Source organism: Thunnus thynnus, chromosome 7 (genome assembly GCF_963924715.1).
Source record: "Thunnus thynnus chromosome 7, fThuThy2.1, whole genome shotgun sequence".
Lineage (NCBI taxonomy): Eukaryota > Metazoa > Chordata > Actinopteri > Scombriformes > Scombridae > Thunnus > Thunnus thynnus.
In genome coordinates this window covers 5,892,379-5,909,255 of record NC_089523.1, presented here as the reverse complement: position 1 = coordinate 5,909,255, position 16,877 = coordinate 5,892,379, and the positions used below count along the sequence as shown (strand labels likewise).

The following is a 16,877-nucleotide window of genomic DNA, read 5'->3' as shown; positions in this document are numbered from 1 at the left end:
GTTTAGTTCCATAGTGAGAGCTGTGGGAACATTCAGACTAAAGTTATTTGGCTCCTACCGGGAAACGAAAGAGAGAGTGTGTACTTGTGTGTGTGTGCGTGCCTGTGAGTGTGTGTGAGTGACAGAGAGAGAATAGGAAAATAAAACAACAGATAGGAAAAAAAACAAAGGCTCCCCTCTGATTGAATCTGTTGAGGCGTGGCATTGAGATAGATCACAAACAGTGATGTGTGTGTGTGTGTGTGTGTGAGAGTGTGTGTGTGCACGCTGTCTGACCGTTGCACAAAGTAGAAAAAGATGGAATTTCCCCTCCATATCTGAAAGACATGTGTCAGTAGGCTATGTGTTTGTGTGTGTGTGTGTGTGTGTGTTCCTTTTTAAGTGTGCTGTTTGAGAGTATGTGTGTGTGCATGATAAACACATTAGTGTGTGCATCAGCATTCATGCAGCTCTGTGTGTGTGATTAGATATTTACTTGGCGCTGCAGTGTGTGATTAAGTGCGGTTTGAAGCGGTGGCTTTACGCTACACTGCGTCCTGGACTGCAATCACAACAACAACACACAAACACACACACACACACACACACACACACACATACACAGGTAGAGAGAAAAGCAAATCAGAGTGCTGCACCATTTCACATCTGCTTTAAAAAAGGAGTTCACTGAGTTTGTCCAATTCATAAACTGACTGATTACTGATGAGACACTAATGTCCTTGATTACTTTTTAAATTTTTTTTTGGAAATACCTCTTTAAATGTCCATTTTTGAGAATTTTTCTTACTTTGACAGGTTTTAAGCACACAACACACTTGACTCCAGCAACTTTCCTGAGGTGAAAAATTAAAAGTTGAAGTCAGTTGAGAGGTGCCTCCCAAGTGTATTTAAATGGACAGGGACTGAGAAGATATTGAGGCTTAATGGTGCAGTCAGTAATATTTAATTGTCACTTTTTGCTCATTCCCAATTCTCCTTTTTAAGAAGACCATCTGTGGTCAGAATGTTGCCCATCATTGCTACACAGAATAAAAAGAAGGATTGGGAATGAGCAGTGTGCAGGTACTTTTAAGTCTTTCAGTGCAGATAATTACAACCCTGCACCTGCAAAGAATTTAAGGATTTGTGTGTGTGTGTGTGTGTGTGTGTGTGTGTGCCTCTTAGGGATTGGCTGTCCACTTTGCACGCAATTACCATAATATGTTTTGAAGGATGGCTCGCAAGTGTTGTAGAGCCATGCCGCTCAATCTTCTGTTACCTCAATTACTGCTGAGATTTCAAGGTTTCTAAAGTGTTTTTGCTTTGAATGCTCTAATCTCTCATGAACCTTGAACTACATACACACTCTTCTACGCATGCACTTTCACATAGTACAATATACAACAACCTATTGCGAGTACCATAGATGTATTAAAGGAATGCAGTGCTGAGTTAGACCACCTGTCATGAAAGAGAGGTGTGTAAAACTGTTACCAGGACACGTCCAACTGCAAATAAGCTCAATTATTATTCTTTGGATTATACATTTTTAAACCATGAGGAAACATTCCCACAGTTTAGGAAATTACTGTTCAGCGAGAAAACTTTTTTGGCTTATGTGCAAGGTGAGCTTTTTTCATTTGAATGAAATGGAGCCATTTTGGAGTCTGGTATCCAAAATTCTCATAATAATTGAGAGCTGGATATGGCGCCACCCAAAAAGCATTTCCCCATAGACCAGACATCTGTAAAATTGTTGACAGGACACCTCAAACTGCAAAGACGTGACGTCATTCCAATGTAAAGTCTATTGGCCGAGCAGGAACTCATGGTTGGGGCCAACGGGACAAACACAACTGCACATATTCAGTAAGATGTACAGCACAGAAGCACACCCAGAAACTAAAAAACTTTTTTAGCTCACCCGGTGAGCAATTTTCATTTGAGTCCAGTATCCAGTTCCTGCAGTGCATCTGCGAGTAATTATCCATTATGTAGTTAGTGTTAGCTACGTAAGCTAATTTATTGATGCATAAAAAAAACAAACATCAGCTTGCAAAAGAACTACATTCACTCATTCGACATTTTAGAAAGTACTCTCATTGTGTCTTGTCTTGCTAGCTGTTTGTCAGTTTATGCAGGAATGAGAGACTGTAGATAAACTTTGAATACAAGGCATGCTAACTCTAGCTTGAGCAGTGTTGTCAGGAAGAAATATGGAAGTAGCATTACATTGTTACAGTACCTTAAAATGTCTTATGGTGTGTTCAGACAGAACATAAAGCAAATTTTCACCTCGTGTCATTTGCACATATTTGACAGATGGACTGTTTGTGTTTATTTGCCCCAAATAGCTAAAAAAAAGCTTCTGTACATTAGATGTGAGCTAGCTAGCAACGGACACACCGACCGTGTTTGTGGGAGTGTTTCTGTTTGTGCTCAGTTCAGCCTGTGAACTCTGAACTCACCAGACTCCGGTTCTTTCTGTTATTTCCCTCCAGTCTCTGTCCATCTTCCTCTCATTTCTGAACATTTTTAGAGACAGAGCGCAATTAAGTCCCGCCCACCGCAGAGGGGAAAACATGGGATGCACTTCTAACAGGGTAAAGAACCAAGAACTAAGTTTTTATAAGCTGCCGAACTGAAAAACAGAGACAAAAGTAGATAACGTTACAGGGCTGAGTGCTGTGCGGTGGAAGAGACAGACCTGACCTGACCTGACCTGACCTGCACCTGCAGCTCAGAAACCTGTAAAAATTATACTTATACTCGGACACGCTGCTAGTCACAGAGAACACACAGGTTGAAAGTAAAAACCGAAAAGATGTTTAATTGAAAGGTTTGCAGTGTTTGTAACAGATGTTTAAATCACAGAGAGGCTAACCTGCATTCAGATGAAATGCTAACTGTAAAAAGCCTGAATGGGAAATGATTGCATGTCTCTGTGTGTAATTTCCCCGCCTATGTTTACAACCTGTAGTCGCCATATCAGCTGCCTGTGAAAAGTGTCCTGCCAGCCTGCCAGCTGTGCTATCTCTACTGTAGACATAACATCAGCCCTTGCATTTATGCATTGCATAATATAACTGGTTTCAGCATATGCTATAAATCTTTTTCTCTCTGGTAGACAGAGTGCTAAAATAATCCTTTGACATGCTGAAATCTAATGTTTTTAGCTAGCTACAGACATTTTGTTAGCGTTTCAGCCCATGGTTGCATATTATGTTGCATTCTGTCTCTATGAAACAGATTCAAAAAGCAATGCGTTACGCACAATTTTTTTCTCAGGTTGAAACATTTTCAACTTGCACAGACATCAACATTACTTGTGTCTTTGCAATGACTAGAAGGGTTGGTCTCGCCTTCACCTCACTTTTACCTGCCTAGCCCCGCGTAGTCACTTTTACCTAGCTGCTCACGGCCAATTATGTCACTTCCTGTTGTTGTTGTTGGGTTATTTTCCATATAAGGGAAATGCCAACAGCACAATCAGATCCCATTCAATTGCCATCCAGGTGCACTAGTGTGTAGTGTTTTCCCGTAGCGTACAGCAGAGTGCTATAGTCCTCCTACACGATGGTCAGCTGGCAGACAGGGAGTTCGGTCTCCCTGTTTGAGGTATGTATAGTAGTTTGAAAGTCAACCTGTCAGGTTTTCTTTATGGTATTAATGGCAATAATTGTAAATACCAGGTGCAGGCAACCCCAGCTTTTGAACATCCAGATCCGTGGGAGACAGTAGATTTCACCTGTAGAGGTAGGCCCTAATAGTTGTTGTTTCTTGTGTAGTGTTGTATTGAGTTGTATCAAAAATGATGAGTTCTTTGTGATTTAGGGGTCCAGTACAGAGGAGCATTTGAGCTGCGCCATAATTGGCCGGTGTTATTATGGTAGAGGTAGGATGAAACAATTAAGCATATCATATTGAAGGCCACGGTTGGATATTTGGGATTGTTTTTTTTTCATTCAGGATAGTTTGCTACCATTATACTATTATAGTTTTGCCTATAGTTTTTGTTCTATTTTTTTTTCCTTTTGTTTAGTTGTATTTAGTGTTGGTTGATTTGTGTTGTGAGACGAACCCACTGCACCTGAAGGACCTCGTCAGGTGTATTAACGCTGTCTCTGCGCCCCTTTACTTAGCTTTACGTACCAGGCTGTACTGTGTGGGGGCTCTAGCCGTATGGTTTGTTGTGCACCTGCATGCAGATAAGTATTACACGGCACCTAGGGGTGTTAGTTTGTGTGTGTGTGTTTGCGGTGGTGGCAGTGCTGTGCAAACACATGGTGATATAGTCGTGGGAAGAAGAGGTTATCCCGTACCAGTCAGCCTGGCTTATTAATCATATGTTTGTTTGTTTTTCTTTAGAGTGAGGAGTACTTTGAATATATATTTTTATTTATTTTTTTAATTATTTGCTCAGAAACAGCATGATCGTGAGGGTGTGTGAGGTATTCTAAACTCTTAAATACCTACTTGGCAGATATTATCTTTATTACATTAATAAATTGGTCTCTGGTTGTATTACAACATTACTGTTTTTTTAAATTGATCTTTTTAAATAAGTTTTGGTATAATTGTACTCGAAGCCACGTCTGTTTAATTTCTTTACACTTATCTGTGTGTTGACCTGTATAGAGTAGGTGGTCTTGGGGGGAGCCCAGGTCAAGGAGGGATTAGCAGAGCTTTTTCCCTCCAGTTGGGCAGGTCACATGTAGAATCACGCAGCATCTAAAATTTACTTTGCATTCTGTCTGAACACACAGTCGGGTTAAGACCTGGTAGTTGGTGTGGGAAGAATATGAATTTAATTCAGTAGACAATGTCAACAATGTTTTTTTTTTTTTATCTTTCCCTAAAATCAGCCAAGCACGTCTAGTAGCCTAAACCTAACAAGACCTTAACCATAGTGATGGCAGATCAGTAAATAGACATGATGTATATTTCTTGTAACAGACAAATGGAACTGTTTTGGAAGGCACTGCCAGATGATGTTATCCTGCCGCATCAGACTGCAAACAACCTATCCTTTTACTTTGAAGGACTCCCCAGACACAGATTTGTAATGTCTCCCCACTCAAAGAAGTACTCCAACTTTAGTCATGAAAAATAGGACCGTAGTGGGAACTCTCATTGTCTAAAAATACAGCTTCAAAAACCAAACACACTGAAAATTTTTGAAAATGGATGAGCTGTAAACATAAACTGCTTCTCAAAATAAAACAATTCTCCCTTTTGTTTAAAGACAGAACTGTCATCAAACAGGATTTTTCTGCAAAGCTGGTTTTCAAAATGTTTTACGCTAGAGGCTATGAAGCAAACATCAGTCACACACACAAAACAGCTACTGGATATCTTTGGGAATTTCATAACAGATTTATGCATTTGTGACTTTGTAAAAGTGTTGTGTGGTAATGGTGCTAGGTTGTCATTTTAAAATAAGTTTATTTGCACAGAGAACAGCTGTGTGTCTTGCAGACTGTCTCGCTAACAGATAAATCATAGCAAAGCGAGGATATGAAACTCATCTTCTTGGTGAAATTACCAGCTTCTGAAATGTCTTATTCATGTGAGGGAGTGTGTGTGTGTGTGTGTGTTCTCATGAGCTACAGTCCGTACTCCTCATGTCACCTGTGGTCCCCCTTTCCCTGAATGGGATCCTGTTTTGATTGACAGGTCTGCCCTCCTCACCTTTGTTGTGAAAGCCAATACTTTCCTAAGCCCACCACTGTAGTCTGACAGGACCAGTGGGGTGTGTGTGTGTGTGTGTGTGTTTGGAGGGTTAAACATTCATACTCCCCTGTCATTAGACCGCCCAACCACCACATTCGCATCTCCTTTTCTTTCCCACCCTGCTCTCCATCTCATTCTCTCTCCCTGTGGGTATATGTGGTTACCTCTGAGGGTCTGTCCAAATTCTGTGTGTCAGTGTGTGTGTGTGTGTGTGTGTGTGTGTGTGTGTGTGTGTGTGTGTGTGTGTGTGGAGAAAAGGAGACATGCAATGACAGATTTATAGGCCACTCACATATGCTGGAGCAATCAAGGAATCACCACCGACTCATATCCTCTTCTCCAGTAAAAAAGAAAAAAAAAAAGAAAAAAAGAAAAAAAAGGAGACGAGAGAGAGAGTGGGTGAGAGAACAGACGGATGAAAATGACGGAGTGAGAGCGGAATGATGAGACAGAAAAAGAAGGAGAGGGAGAAAGAAAGAGACACAAATGGATGGAGAGTTGAAAGAAACAGTGGGAATGAGCTGAAAGAGAGGACAGGTGTTGAAAAAGAATGTTTTTGCCATAAATGACCAGGTGGACTTTTGAGTCTTTTAGTCTGCTGAGACATGAGAGAAGAGAGAAAGAAAGAGGGATGAGAGGGAATTGGATGGAAAAGTCGTTTGAGAGAGAGAGTGGGGTGGGATGGAATGAGCATGATTTAATGTGGGTCGTCTTTATGAGGTTGTAAGTCTTGTTTTTTTTTTTTCTTATGAAAATGATCTTTTAGTTTATAACTTAGTGCCCCCCGTTCATTCTCTGTCTCCTCTCTCCTCTTCCTTTCTTCTCCTTCCATCATCCACTGGTAAATTATATGGTATAATATATCCAGAACATATAAAAAAGGAAGGATGTTTCTCCTAACATGGTCAGTATTTCACATATTGGCACGTGTTTTATTGGGAAAGCTGACATTTCACTGTATGTCCCTGAGACAATTCTTGACATGGCCTTTAGGGCAACTTTAAAGCTCTCCACTGAATATTAATGAGACAGCGGCTTTAAAGATGCAGTGTGTAAGATGTAGTGGCATCTAGCAGTGAAGTTGCAGATTGCAACCAACTGAATAACCTTCCCCCTCCCCTTCCAAGCATGTAGGAGAACCTGCAGTGGTTGCGAAACTCAGGAGAACCAGGAAAGGCCCTCTCTTGAGCCAGTGTTTGGTTTGTCCATTCTGGGCTACTGTAGAAACATGGCAGGCTCCAACCCACTCCCTATGTAGATATAAAGGGCTCATTCCATGGTAACAAAAACACAATTCTTATTTTCAGGTGATTATACACTAATTAAAAACATACTTATAATCCATTTCTGCCAAGACAGTTCAGCTAGATGCCACTAAATTTTAAAAGTGTTCACTCCCTCTATCATTGACTTGAAATGTTTTAGTCAGTCATTGATAAATTGTACTTAAGGATGTGTTGTGTGGAAATTCACGTGAAAGTATAACATAACTAAAGCAGATAAACAGTCTCTAAAAGTCTTCACCCCCTTTATCAGCCTTACAGTGGATTTTGCAGACTGCTTATAACTGATACCTTTTGTTGCTATTTACTGTCTCTGTTTGATCATCATGACACTCTATAATATCATCAGATTTCATACTCCTGACTTAATTCCTACAGCACTAAAGGGCTTCTGTCACTTGAAGGTAAACATATTTTGGGGAACTGGCTGGAATGATGGATTCTGTCTTTTTTTTTTTTTTTTTTTTTTTTTTTTTTTTTTTTTTTTAAACCAGGCGGACAGTCTCATTATCACTAGTCTGAGCAAGGTTGCTGTTTTTCAGCAACATCCTGCTCCACATTCACACCTGAAAGCTGCTCCGTAGGCCACTAAGCAGCTCCACTGAGTTTCAGGTTCCTTGGTCAAAAGAACCTGAAGGATAATAATTTATGATATTTGAAAATCCTGCAAACCTAAGATATACAAAAGTTTATCAAATGATTAATATTAGTCGTTACTCTGCTGTGTTTTGTCCACCTCAGCCTGCTGGTGTTCAGCGCTGCGCTCCTTTACAACAACCTACAGTGCAGAATTTCACTCGTATATGTGAGTATATGATTGTGAAAAATTGTTGATGAATTCTGATGTTTTGGTTGGAAAAATACACAGATTCACTACACTCTCACTCTAACACTTTATTTCTCATTGACAAAGAGTATCAGTGTAAAAAACACTCGACACCGTTTAAACTGACAAACGTCGATGGTGGCAGGTCATATCAGCTGTTGCTAATTAACGTTAATTCGATGAATAACTTGACAACATGCCAAAATTAAGCTTGTCTGTTGTTGAGTTTGCGTGTCAGTGCTCAGCCAAAGATTATCTATGAGGGAAGAAAGTCTACTCTGTAACACTGCTGTGTAATTGCAACTGTCATTCATATCATATCAGTAATTTAAACTGATCAGTTTGAACCAAGACCTTCAGTATTTGGATTAAGTAGTTTGTGAAAACGTGGGCCAAAAGTAGGAAGGCTACAGCTGTTATTTCAGTGTGCCAGATACATATTAAATCAACATTGTATCTTCTGCTGCTATGTAAATATAAGTATTGGATTGGGCTCAATATCGGCAGATATGCACAGTTAAAGGACTGGTATTGGGAGCAGGGCCAGAAACACTTGATCAGCACCGTTAACGTCTATACATGGATACATGGCAACTGCTGTATAGTTGGCAACCTTACATTTTACAAGAATGTTCATCAAAATGATATTGTCAGCTATGTTGCCTTCATCACGGTGAATGTTGTCTTGATGTATATTAACAACACGTGTTGAACTAATCTTGTAGCACACATTCACTGCGGGAGTTTGACACCAAAACTGTTTATTTAGTAAGAAAAGTGCATTCTAGTGAAATCTGACACTTCCACCTCTATACATTTTCACCCACTTTGCTTCCTTCCTTGACTATCTTTCTCTTGCTCACTTCCTTCTTTACCCTTCCACCTCCTCCTCCTCTCCTTTCTTCACTCCCTTGTTCTCTCTGTGTCTTTTCTCCTCTTTCTCTATCTCCCCTCTCGCTCCCCCTTCCTCTGTCTGTTTAATAAGGAGGGACTGGCGAAGGAGTCGGCCTTAACGTCCTCTTCACTCCACTGAGCCACAGTCTCATTAAGCAGGAAACATGCTGACACACACGCACTCATACACACCACCACTTCATACTGTGGGACTTCATTGGTTACCCATTGCCTTCTTTTCTTTGCCGTTTGTATAATTTTGACCTTTTTCCCCTGAATTCTATTGCTTTTCTTACTTTCGACCTTTTCATTTCTCTGCAAGCATGTGATCAGCTTTTATTTTTTGGCACTTTTTTGCTTTACTAGTGCTGACAAACCTTTTTTCAGTTTTTACCTGCTAAACAGCTTTCCTTTGTTTTGCTGGTGTTTCCTTTCATTTTACACTTCTTTTATGTCTCATGTTGTCTTAGTCATGTTTAGTTTTACCTGCAGTTGAACTGATGTACTGATGTGACAACAGAGGCTGCCTGGAGCAAGATAAACTTTTACCATCAAGTGACCTGACTGTGTCTTTATCAACAGAGATTATTCGAGCGTTTGAGTCCAGTTGAATCAGACTTTAGTTTGTTTTCCCCATTGGTGCGATTATGTGCAAATATGAACACAGTAATTTTACTCAGGTGCAGAGACTTGGTCCGATGAGCGGTTTGTTTGCAGTGGGAACATGATCTGACCTCAGTGCAACCAAACTACAAGTCATACTCTGCAAGTTTGAGCTTAAGGGCTCCTGTAGCCAGTTGTAAGTTGCATACTGGGATGTGGATGAGCTAGCAGCTAGCGGGAGAGAGAATCGAGACCTGGACTAGCACATCAAAGTACGTCACATTCAGCCAGAGGACTTTCTTCTGTGTTTTTGTTCTTGCTCCCTCCCCAAACACAACTAACCAATGAGTAGAGTGAATGTTCTCACGTGGGATTTAGTGATGTATTTTGGTTTGCTTAATTGTTTTCTGTGTGAAAAGAAACTGCACCAAGTCATCCACTGATCTGATCCAGAGCAAACAAACGATAGGTTTGTCCCTTGAACATTTTTGACTCAAATAAGAATTTTGTTCTTTCACTTCATGAGTTACTTAAAGCACATTATAATGCCTGCAAAGTAGGTACTTATATTTTATGATGTTTTGTTGATTTATTTGTATTTTAGATTAGTGTCCTACATCATAATATAAAGTCAAGACCTCCAACCTAAACAATAAAGTATATTGTCATTGCCTTCCAAAATGGCCTATATAAAAAGGGGTTTCTGCCCCATTTGACAGAAACTTGTTGGTAATTTCCAAAATGTTGAGTCACAAAAGACTTCAGATTTAATTGAAATAAGACTGCCTAATCTATGGTTAAGATTCAGGTAAGTTAAAACCTCCATCACCTTTTAAGTTGATATGCCGAACATGGCAATAAACTGTTGCTCAATTACACATCCAGCAGCCACAGAACAACATCAGCATTTATTTGGAGTAGTTTTTCTGGCCCCCTAAGGATTATAAAATCAACATTCACTCTCCTTTTAGCTCTCTTTTGGTCACTTTCTATAATATTTTCACCTGAAAACTACAGTATGGTTAAGATGAGGAAAGATTGTGGTTTATAGTTAATAAAAACACAAATGTTAATCTGTTAGTCTGTGACAGGACACCAATCCCAGTCTCTTGTATCATTCTCCACACCCTTACTTTTCACTTATTTACACTGTGGCAGCACTGGTTCCCCTTGAACACAGATGTTCTGTAAGAAGTCAGAAAACCAGCTCCCAGCCACATAAAGAAATAAAACAAAACAAATAATATTCACTTGGAGAAACCTTACAAGATGCTGCACAATGGGAAATGTCCCTTTAATGAAACAATGCCTCTTCAATAATACTAACGAAAAAATGCCTCTTTAACGTGTATAAAAAATAAAGCCGGCAGGTGTTTAGGCTATCGTGAGGCAAGCATAACTTCTTGTACAATGGGCACTAAGAAACCAATGCAGGACACTTGGTTTATGTTACGGTATTCCCTCAAAAGGTACTCTCACATCAGAAAGAAAAAGACCAGAAAGAAGACACAAAAGGACCTGAACAGGCCAGAGTGTCTGTCTGACAATCTTTTCAAATGAGGTCTGCAACCAGTGGAGGAAAGAACAGAGTGACCACAGTGTGCAGTTTTTCTCCTCTCTTAAACCCCAGAAAAAGGGCGTTGTCACACTCCGATTGGCCGAGAGGGGAATGCACCCAGCTGCTCTCAATCACCACCTGGGAGCCAGTCCCCACACTCTGCACACAGGTGATCTGCATAACCCTCCAATCAACCCAGACATGCAACTATCCCAATTCGGAACGGGGAGACAGGGAAATGATAGCAAGTCCCACAAATGGGTGACTGCTACAACATAAAGGACACACTTCTTCCTGCATTGACACAGAACATCAATACTGGATGTAAATCATGAGGAGTATAATGATCCAGTATGGGCACAATTAACAAGGTTACTGCGCTGAATTCAACTCATTCTGTAACACTTCTGTCTTTTCCACTCTGACAAGATGTCATTTAAAGCCCCCTCACACCCCTGCAGGTGTTTTCAGATATTGTGGTTGATTAGGTTGAAGGTGGGTGGAGCTATGCTTAAATTTATGTGAGGTCACTGGACTCCAAGGTGTAATTTGTCCCACCTCATCAGGTGCAAAACGAGTGAGTCAGAGAGACGTCACTCAAACACAGTCTGTACACACCCAGACAGTTTAATTGTGGTCTAATTAGGCAGAATAATTGAAATCCCCTGTGTGTGTGTGTGTGTGTGTGTGTGTGTACCATGGGTGTGCAGGGCCTTTAAACGGAAAAACAAATATTTTACAGTTTATTGCTATCACAAGCATCAAAATTACATCACACTTGAACACATACAAATACTTCTTCTCTATATGGTAAGAATCATCCTGATCCAACAACTTTCTCTCTCTTCATCCAGCTAGTTTATCTTTCTCTCTGGCTGTGTTTGAAATCGCATACTAATGTGCTGCCTACTACATACTCAGTCAGTATGTACTGCATACTGCCTATTAAATGGACAATTAAGTATGGCATTACCAGCTGTTCACACTGAAGCCTACTCCAGACAGTCATGTGATGCAGTCACTGTGTCGATCACATTACTGTCCGAGCTACTGTTGAATGAAAATTGTTTATCACAAATGTAAAACATTACTTCTTCCACTCAACGTAATATTTTCAAGTATTATTTTACAGTACATTATATATGTGAGCATTTTTCCTCTTAACTGTACCTTCCCGGGTCCAGAGTAGCTCCTCTTTCATGTTCACTCACTATCATTCTTAATTATTTTATCCAACCATGCCTCTTACCAGCCACCGTGTGCGAGTATTTGCAGCGCAGAGACGACAGAAGCAATCAGCTTGTTGTCTGTGGTAGATGATTCAGATCTACATGAATTTTGGATTTCGCTCAGAAGTATTAGCACATTATCTAGTTCAGTCAGCTCAGTAGCTCCCGGTATATTAATGTGATGTCAACAGTCAAGATGAAAGAGAAAGTGAGAATCTTACTCTCTTAAATTAAAATCTCTTACAGCATCAGAACACTGACAGAAAGTGGAAAAGGCCTCGTTACATCATCATAGAAATTGATATATGTTTGATCATCAATAGATATGTATAAGTAAACAAATATATAACTGTTAAGCAAAATAAATGGTAATTGTAAATAATTTAATTGACAAATAAATTATAAGAATAAATAGTCAACCTAAATAATATCATAAATATCTTTTAGAGGTTGGTACAACAAGGCCATACTGCAGCGTAAATCCTCATGTTCCCCTGTTGTGCCTCTAGTTGAGGGAAGCTGACCTTAGGAAGGACTTCTGTCTACAGGGGAACATTGAACATAGATGAAGGAAGGCATTTGAGGTTCTTGTCTTTGTGTACTGGTTGGCTAGTGGCACATCCCACTAGGTTGTGTCAGAGGCTTTTGACATTCCCTGCAGCACGTGTCACAACATAGTTCACAGGGTTAGCAAGGGTTTGCAAGGTGTATTCAGGAGGCTCATCTGCTTTCCCAACAGGGATGAGCTGGAGGAAAAAGGCTGGGTTCCAGCAGCTGTCTAGTTCCCCAGCTTTCAGCAGTGTGGCAGGGAGCATAGATGGCTGCCATGTTCGCATTATACCGCCTGGATGGTTTGCAGTGGACTATTTTAACAGGAAACTGTTCCACTCTGTCCAGTTTCAAGCCATCTGTGACCACAAGAGTCGCTTTCTGGATGTCCACGTGGTTTCCCAGGTTGTGTGCATGTTGCCAAGGTCCTCAGGTGCCACCCCTTCAATGTGCACCAGCTGTACCCACCTCGAGGATGGTGCCTCATAGGTGATGGAGGTTATCCCTTCTTGGCTCAACCCATTTACCTAATGACCCCATTCTTTGGGCCTGTCCAGGTTGCTGTTGAGGGCAGGTAACACACAAGACTGTCCAGGGCAAGGTGTGTGGTGGAGAGAGCATTTGGGGTGCTGAAGACCAGGTGGCGCTCCATCCTTTTGAAGGCGCTAGAGGTGAAGGTGGAGTTTGTGTTGTTGCCTTTTCTTCCACAGTCTCTGCATCAGGAATGAGGACATTTTGAAGCCAGACAAAGGCGGTGATGGTGATGACTGTGACGAAGCCAATGAGCCGCTCCAGCGGCCTGGGGACCCCCTCAGAAGCAGGCTCGCAGCTGCAGTGTCTGCTCCAAATAACCAGATCCGTGTACTGCATGAACACTTTTTTTTAACCTTTACCCAGGGAGTTGTCTGATTTTCCTCATTTCAATTTCAACCTTGGTGAATACATGTACATAGTTGTAGTAAAGTTGGTTGACATTGCACTGTCTCCTTCATTTTCATGAACGCATTTAAATCATCAATCATGCCAAGATAAAAGATTTTTTTTTAAAATAGCCTAAACCTAACTCTTGTAATAATTCTATTACTTTGATTAGAACAAAGGGGTCACAGAAGAAACACTGCAATTTTTTTTTCTTTTCCTTTTTTGGCAAAGGACTCTAGTAGCAACATTAGTATTTCCTCCCTGACTCGACTTTGCCTCTCCCTTTCCTCTTTTTCTCACCATTCCTCCCTGGCCCTGCTTTCCATCCACTCTCTGTCCCTCCTCTCATTGTGCCTTCTCTCTTCCTCTCCCCTTTTTCTCTCCCTCTTCTCTCTCCAGTGCCCCTCTCTCTTTCTCCTCTTCCCTTCCTTCCCGCTCATCGCTCCTTTTCCTCCTCTCTCTCCTGGAACTCTCTGAGAAACATGAGCCACTCTGACTCATGTTTCCTCTTAGAACTAGCTGGAGTGCTAAATTCCTGCTCTGGAGGAGAGACGACTGCTGCAGGGGTTGGTGCCATGGCTGAGGAGATGACATTTGGTGGGGTTATAGATGGTCTTTGCCCCACCACCTCATCCATGGTATCAAACCACTTCCAGTTTGCAGCAGTGGCCTCTCCTCCCTCAGTGCTCATACCTGTGCGAGGTGCCTTTAGTTCGTACAAAACAAAATACACAAAAGTAATCTGATTATTTAGCTGAACTTTTCACCACTAGTCATGTACTCTGTGATTACATTAGGGAAACCAGGGGAAAAAATTATATTATAATTATTATACCACATGGGATAAATATAATGGACTCAACTGTTTTAATAAATTATAGATATTACCTAGCACTGACTTGATGCCTGATTATTTTTGAAGAAAGCAAACGTCATCATAATCACATTTCTTTTGTGCTAAACATCAAGACTTCAGTGCTTTCGATACATCATACTTTGTTTGAGGTTCTCCCATTTCTGGCTCACGTATCGACCTTACCCTCCAACCCATGCTCCTTGATGAACATCCTACACAAGCATAACGTTGGTCAAATTGGCATGAACTTCTGACAGGGGATAAGCACTTTTATAAAAATGTGACAGTTAGAAGAGCAGTCAGAAGGTCATCCACTCTTCACCAGTTTCAGCACAGGCATCCCTCTAACAGCCCACTCACAGTTTACATGCACAGTCTGTGGCCTTGCACGGGGAGTGCATGTGAACAGACAATATCAGGATTCTCTGCACCAATCAAAGGCCTCCGTTCAGCTGTCTACGGACTCAGCTCGTTAGCGGGGTGAAGCGTCTGGGCTGAGTCGAGTCAGAGAAGTTTTCTGGATTTTTACTTCATTAATTGCTGCGGTTTCTGGACTTTTACATTGTTCGCTGCCGCAGTTTCTGGACTCTTGTTTCATGTTTGATGCTTTACTCTTTCCTGTGCGTCCATGAGAATGTGAGTACTTAGTTATTATTCTCTTATTGCAATTAGCGTTGCAGTAGTGATATGTTATTGTACTGTCTCATGTATAGTGGCAGCGCTTGAGTCTCTAATAGTTTGTTAGTCACTTTAGTTAACTATTGCAAATGTTCTTTACTGCTATTCATTGTAATGTATACGATCCCTGATGATGTTATTTATGTTTATTGGTGATTTATCATTGTGCCGTCGGGATGCTGTTTATGTTGCAGTGTTGTGAGAGTGTTGATGCGTCTGTTAAGAGACCGACACACATTTCTTTCGCTCGCTCTCTGTGCATTATACCAGTAGCAGCAGATATATGTTTTTCTAAGCTAAAATGTTGCTCCTTGTTGATACTCCTTTACACTTACGAGAACTCATAAGAATAAACATAATGAATTTTCTTCATTTATGCATCTTTGTACTGTTTATCCTTACAATGTATTACTATTGCATTGTGTCACACTGTTTATGAATATCATTATTGCATATGCCTAATGTCTGTACATATTCTATGTTTATTCCCTTTCATGTAATCACATGCACAAAGGAGTATCCTAAAGTACCAGCAATAAATGAGTGGCATGTCAGTGAGTGTATGTGTGTCTTTAACTGGATTAATTGACCTACTTGCTACTACTTACTAGTAACTGGACAACCTGTGGAGAGCGCACTAATATCCATAGAACTAGCATCTAGCAATTATACATCTCAGAGAACAGAGCAGTAACTCTCTCCTATCCATACACTGGTTTTTGTCCAGTTGCAAAATATGTAACAGTTGAACTAATAATGAGCCATGCACATGAAAATTACAACACTTAAAAATTAATTTTCTTACTTACTCCAAGCCTTTCATGGCAGCATTGTGCTTGCTGGTAAACTTTTCTTTGTTCGTAGCCCTCCATGTAATGAGGCATTCAGCGTCTTCATCGGTTGTACGGCATTATTAATCACAGTTACTCCTCACATGTCCACATTTACAGCCACTATATTTGTAATTAACATTAGTTAGAGTTGCAACTACAGTGTTATTAGCCAACTCGCTAACCTCTATGCTAAATTACCATCAGTAGACTAACAGGCTAGCAGGCCAGTCAAGCGGTACATACAATTCCAGCAGCAATAAAGATACGTTCATTATGAATACAAACCCAGTCATCTGAATATTATTTGACCCCATGGAAGCCGTAATACAGTTTGGTTACTCACATTTGTTTGTGGTCTGTTGCTGGCTGGTCCCAGAACCATCTGCCTTGCAGTCCGCCATCGCACAGTCTGAAGAGACACAATATATTTTGGGGCGGTTGAGTATGTCCAGTAAGCTCATGCTGCATATTCAGAAATTCTTGCCAATCTAGTATACATCCGGGCATTTCTCGCATGCACAAACTCCACATGCTATGCAGTTGGAACACACTACATACTCAATTTGACGTCATACTTAGTATGATTAATATGTTAGTATGTTAGTACGCAATTCCAAACACAGCCTCTCTCTCTCTCTCTCCAACCTCTCCCCCTGGTCATGGCAGCTTTGACAGAGAGAGAGGGGAGAGAGAGGCCATGTGGTGTTTCAGATAAGCACAAAGTTCTTCTCTTAGGAACACCACATCCCAAATCACTCTCTCTCTCTCTTACACACACACGCACACACACACACACCAGTTTTGGCAGCTATCCGTGTTAGGACATTGCATTGACTTCCATTTATTGTGGACAGCCTTACCCAAACCTTATCCATGACCTCAGAAATGCTGTTTTAAGACCAGGCTTTGGTCCCCATGAGGACTACTGGTCCCGA

The 16,877-nt window shown here is 40.8% G+C and overlaps 1 long non-coding RNA gene across 1 annotated transcript in view; it reads right to left on the bottom strand.

Moving 5' to 3' along the window:
* LOC137185687 (uncharacterized) overlaps nucleotides 1-16,004 on the bottom strand; it is a 49,378-nt gene extending 33,374 nt beyond the window's left edge. The window contains exon 1 of the long non-coding RNA XR_010928900.1: nucleotides 15,919-16,004. This is a non-coding gene — a long non-coding RNA (uncharacterized lncRNA). The remainder of the gene's footprint in view (nucleotides 1-15,918) is intronic.
* Between the last annotated feature and the right edge of the window lie 873 nt (nucleotides 16,005-16,877).